The sequence below is a fragment of a genome, unplaced genomic scaffold (assembly GCF_019419815.1).
Source record: "Pyrus x bretschneideri cultivar Hongxiangsu unplaced genomic scaffold, Pyrus_bretschneideri_v1 Contig35, whole genome shotgun sequence".
In the NCBI taxonomy this organism is placed as follows: Eukaryota; Viridiplantae; Streptophyta; class Magnoliopsida; order Rosales; family Rosaceae; genus Pyrus; species Pyrus x bretschneideri.
In genome coordinates this window covers 2154335-2160742 of record NW_025999668.1, presented here as the reverse complement: position 1 = coordinate 2160742, position 6408 = coordinate 2154335, and positions in this window count along the sequence as shown.

Below are 6408 nucleotides of genomic sequence, written 5' to 3'. Positions count from 1 at the left end.
ACCTCTTCTGATTAGCTTGGGTAACCATGACATGCTGCTAGGCGTCAACCATGGTTTGTGGAAGCCCTAAAAGTGTATTATCACTAACGGGAGAATTGAAAGTAAGTTTCAATTCACAATCGATTAGAAAGAGTTTTAATCGCCCACTGCCTCGCTAAAAGGAACCTAATGGATCGTTCACCGAGTAAGGTAGAGTTTGAAGAAACAACGGAGATGAGTAAGAATAATTAAATGGTTTAATTATTTATCTAAGGCTAGGATTAATTAATATGTTAATTAATCAAACGAATAAGTTCGTTAAAGACCTCGGGTTAGTTTTGGGCCGCAAGGCCCAATGGGATTTGAATGTCAAGCCCATTAACTCAAGTTGTATGACAACTTGAATAAACAAAGGGCTTGAAAGCCCAATAAACCCTATAGGCTTGCCATGTTAGAAGAATAGGGCTTTTGGTCCATTAGGTCACTTATTTGAAGGGACTATATAAAGGACTTTATAGCCTAAAATTTACATATGGTAATTTTTGGGGAAAGGATGAGAACACAAGCTCTCCTTTCTCTCTAAAATTTAGGCCACCTTGGAGGGATCATCTAGCAATCAAACTCCTCCAAGGTCACTCATTTCTTCTTCATTATGCCTTGGTGATGAATCATTAGAGGTTCTCAATTTTGGGAACTTGGAGAAACCTTTTCATCCATCCAAATCCATGGATCTAAGATGCAAGGAATGAAGGCCCTCTCTTTGGGTGATTAGCCTTTGCTTATGCAAAGAGGAATCTACAAAGGTATTGATTTCTCAACTCACTTTGTTTTGAGTTGAGTCTTGGTTCACCTATCTACTAGGCTTTGAATTTCATGGGTAAATGTTTTGTTTTAAGTGCATACAAGCATGATTCCGCCTTTAATTGTTAATTGCATGCTATTGATGTTGCTTAAATGAACATGTTTTTCACAAATCTTCCTTCAGTCTAGTCGTAAATTATCGCTGTTGTTCAGCTGTCTGGACACGCTTTTTAAGTCAGCCCACATGGACTCTCTGACAGCTTTTTTTCCGGTTGAAATCTCAGCCTTTGATTTGCTTAGATCGAGCTTTGCATTGACAAGTGGCTTTTGTCCTTGTTTAGACAAAAATTATGGCAACTCCCATGTTAAAACCCTAGCTTCATTCTTTGTTCCTTTGGCTAGAACATTTTACATTTATCAAAGAGTGAGTTTGAGCTTTATGCTTTCTTTTCTGGTTGCTCAGCCACAAAATTGTTCTTAGTCATTAAAACCCCAAGATCATTTTGCATCTAGGGTGCATTAGTTCTCATTTTTTGTGTTGTGTTCTTGATCTAGTTTTTTTGAGTAAAATTCTCAATTAAGTCAAGTCCTAGATTATAGTCAGTTCTTCCTTCAAATGTTTGATTGGAGACACTTACTGGTTTTAAATCCATCATTGTCATATCATTTGCATTGATCGTGTTGGTTCTTGGTGCCAGAAAGTGATGAGCTTAGGAGGAGCTGCCACTTTATGAAGACCCAAGGAGTTCATCTCATGTAAGGCAAGGTTGCCCAAAATGATCTGATCGAGCTTTCTTCAGCAAACAAGTCAGTTGGCAGAGTGATCTGATTGAGAGGAAAAAGAGCTAGTTTTCAATAAAAATACCAATTGTTGAAACCAAATTCGTGCACCACCGTTTGTGGTGGTTGAGCACAAACGCTAGGCGCTAGTCTGATGGCCTACATGATGACTTTGAAGCTTGAAAGTTAACTAAAAGTCTTTACTGTTCACTCGAAGACTTTGAAGCATGATAATTGATTAAACTCTTTACAGTTCACCTGAAGACTTTGTAAAAAGGTTAGTCTGATTTTTGTAAACTATCGGGTGAAAAACCTCTATATAAAAAGGTGAATTTGCATCATTGAACGCGCAACAAAAATATCACAAAGAAAATAGAGTAATATATTGATCCGGTTTCACTTCTTTCTCTAGCAAATGTTCTCTATTTTTTTTTATTTATAACAAGGTTTGAAATATAAAATGTCTTAAAGTACGAGAGGATCACTGGTAGGAATAAAATGGAAGGAGAGGTTGCAGGAGTAGCAGCAACAAAGATCATACTATCAGTACTTGTAGGTGGGTTTCTGGTCTTGTTTTTCTATCTATGTGAGCTTGTGTTTTTCAGGCCTAAACGGCTGAGATCAAAGCTCCAAAAGCAAGGAATTAGAGGGCCTCCTCCTTCATTTCTTCTCGGAAATCTCCCTGCAATAAAAAGCCTGATCAAAAGCAAGAGCCAGTCAACAGCAACTGAGACTGTTTATCATGACGGTGTTGATGTAGCAGCTTATATTTCTCATGAATGGCCTTCAAAAGTCTCCCCCTACATAGAGCCCTGGACAAAAGAATATGGTACGTAGGTACTCTCTTCCATATAATTCTAGATCCAATGATCTAAATGATTTGTCCTTTTTTTTCTTGAAAATGTAGAAATATGAGTTCTCTTCATCAAATAAATAGATTAACTGATTAACTGAAAAAATTTGAGCTTCACCATAAAACTACTTGCTGTTAAGCTCACTTCAGTGTCTTATTTCCACACTCATTATAAAATGATACTCTTATTGACAAATTTATACTAGTATAAAATGACTTTTAAAGACCTAACGAACAACCAATCATGTCTTGCCACATAATTATTAGTTATATTGATTCTTTTTAAACAAATTATTAGTTATACTAATAAAAAAAACCTAAAATATCATAAATAAGAAAAAGAAAAAAAATATCATGAACCCAACAAGCTTTCTTGGCGAAGGAAGTTCAGAACTTAAACTTATCAGGAAGAGGGTGAACTCGGACATGACAAAGGAAAGCCCCTAGGCTCGCAATAAAGCGCATGTTGTGGAAGGTGTGATCAAGCTTCACCAAAGAGTAGAGCAAGTTAGTCCTCAAGACTATTATAATGTTGAGATAGATGAGGAGAGAAGTTCATAGTTCAGATTACATTAGGGAACTCACGGATCTAACACTCGTTGAACTCCGATCGTGTTTGGTGTTTTGGAACAATTTGGATACCTACCATATACTGAATTTGGAGGAATTTGATGTTAGGGAAAACCAGTGTAGCACCAAACTATTAGTGAAGCTCTTCGAATTTAATCACACTCTCTCTTGTGTGATCTGAATTCAAATTTGAAATGATAAAAATTGGGTACTTGAGTGGTTTTCGAGATGTGGTGGTGCTGCGATGGTTGGCGATAGAGGAGTGGCGCTTGGTGTTGGGGATTTGGGGAGTCGGTAGTGACAAGTCTGCAAATTTTCTGGGGAGAGGGCTGCTGCTGATGATATTTGGAGTTCTTGCGTATTTTCATTTAGTGATAATCTTTTCTTTTTTTTTAATTTGTAATAATTTTTTAAAGCAAGAAAAATTTTAAAAAGAAATATGTAGATTATTTTGGAAATAGTGGTGGGTGGGAAAAGAGTTGATGTATTTTTTTCACTTTTTATGGTGGGTGTAAATACAAGGTGGGTGGGAAAATAAAACATTAGGATGGGCATATCATCACTCTAAAACTAATTGATAATATATGAATTGTTACCCAACTATTTATAAGCATATACAAAATCCATTTTTTCCTCAATTTGATATTCACTTTCGACATCAACACACTATTCCTAAGAGACATAAACCTTTTTCTTCTGTTTTTTTTTTTTTTTTTCTACTTCAACGGGGAAAAGTAGTCAAGGAAGGTGCACTATGTTGTAAAGGTGACTGGACGGCTGGCCACTAATCCACTTCAATCTATCTTTATTGGATGGAATGTTAGGTGAGTCCACTAATATGCCTTTCACTATGTTGCTCGTGATTTGCTTCTATAAAAGCAAGTCTTATGGAACACAACACACCTAAGAATGAAAGTAAGAAGTTCACGGAAGAGGAAGAGAGAAAAGAGAGGAAAAGTAGAGGGGATAATAGAGAAAGTTATTTTGTACTCTTATTATTCTAAATTATAATGGAAGCACCACTGCTGGCCCGAGGACGTACTCCAGTCACACTAACTGTAGAGGAACCTCGTAAATTTTGTGTCTTGTTTTATTTATTCCACTGCACACACCATCGATTTTACAACACATTATCAGCACGAAATGCTCTCATGTCAGTGGAAAGCATAACCCCATAAATTTGGATAAACACGAGTCGAACTTGCGGTACTAGGAGCAGTTTAGCTCTAAGAAGGAACACCAGAAAAATTACATAGTAGAGACGGCAAGCTAGACACAACAAACAGGGAAGATCATCTTGTTCCAAAAATCCATCAACCTTTCTTTTATCACTTTTTCTTTTATCACTCTAACTGTTGATGTGATGATCCTTATCCCTACTAGACCTGCAATCTCATTCTTCTCTCGTGGACAAGAAAGATGGAGAGATCTTACAGACAAACAAAGGTACAACAAAACAAGTAAAGGTATGTCCATTTCTCGTCTCTCCCACCACGCCATAAGCGCCCCACCAAATTCCGGTGAGAATTGAAATTTACAACAATTTGTAGTCGTCATGAGATAAGAAAACTCGTACCTGACAACTGGTTTCCAGAGATCCAAAAGAATCTCATCAAACTTGGAAACCCAGATCGCGTTGTTTTCGACGAATCTCGAGAACTCCCATGAATACTCAATTGTATGACATGGTGATGGCAAGAATGAATCCACATAGGCCTCCCTCTCTTGTGCCTCCATCAACCTCACTGTCATCTATGTCTCTATAGGGAGGTTCTTGCTTTACGATGCCATGTTCTCTAGATCATGCAAGAACAACACCAGTCTTTGGTAGCCTTTTTGGATTGAATTGGTTTTGTGTGACCTCCACAACTACCCAGCTGGTCCTGGGTTTCGAGACTGGTAGAGACAGACAAAGAAAGAAAAAAAAGGGGAAGTTTATGGAATGTGCATGGCACCATCTGAAAAAGGCAATAATGCATATGCACCATTTGAATGAAAAATAATAATTAAAAAGGGGGAAATGGGGCCAAAGCTCTTGGAAAGGTGCGTTGCACCATGTGAAAGAAAAAAAAAAAACAAAGGCTTCTTGGAATGTTGCAACATGTGAATGAATAAGAAAAAAAATAATAATAATAAAAAGGTAAAGGCTTTTAAATGGTGTTGCACCATCTGAAAAGAAAGAAGAAGAAAATATATATGTATTTATTTATGTGAATGGTGTTGGTTTAAAATCCTTTCACAAGTTTTATTTACTTTAAAGCAATTTATTTATCATGGACGGTTTTACCACCTACTGCTTTAAGTTTTGATTTATATGAATGATGCTGAATTAAAGCCCTTGTCACAAGCTTTATTTACTTAAATGTAATTTATTTACTATGGCTGGAATTACCACCTATTGCTTTAATTTATTTATTGCACTTATCTTTTGTTACGATGAGTATATACAGGACCTCAGGTTCCTTGATCATATCAGAACCTGTAGTTTCGTGATCCTCATCATATAAAAATGATTGGACCTAAAGTTCCATCATGCAAAAAGATCGGGCATGAAGTCCCTTGATCCTCAAGATCACAACATGAAGTTCTTTGATGAGTACAGTAAGTTTGAAGTGCCACAGTGCCTCAACTTAATTGTAATAAAAGCCAGAAGAGTCTTAGCCTACAAGCTATTAAATAAGGACCAAAAGTTCCTTATATCCATACTCAAAATGGTTTAGCAGAAATATTTTTTAAGTGGATGAAATTGATTATCCGCGCTCTGCTCATGAAAATGAAATTGCCAAGTTTCTACATAGGGTCATGTCATTTTACCTGATGCAATATTAATTCGGTTGAGAACTGTTGCCAACCATCAATACTTCTCAGTACAACTCATGTTCAGGCACCAGCCAAACATTACACATTTACGAGTTTTTGGTTGTGTTATACATGTGCCTGTTGTATTACCACAACGTACTAAAATAAGGCATCAATACAAACTGGGAATTTATGTTGAAATTGATTCACCATCTATCATTCAACATTTGGAACTCTTAACTGAAGATATGTTTACCGCACGGTTTGTAGACTATGATTTTGATAAGATAGTTTTCTCGCCATTAGGGAGAGAAAATAACATCGTTTCAAAAGAACGATGAGAAAATATCATTCCAGAAGAATGATAAGAAAATACCATTCCAGAAGAACGAAGAGAATTTGTCTTATTTTGATTCATGAAGCAATCAATATGAAAATGAAGTAAGAATAATTGAATGATGCAATGATGCGTCAATCAAATGCTAGATGCATTTAATGATGCAACAAAAGTGATGAAATCACATATACTTGCTGCAAATGTGCCTACAAGAATTAATGTCCCTGTTGGACAATATAATGAGGTAGTAAATGATTTATCTGTTGCATGCTTGAAGCATGGCAGACCC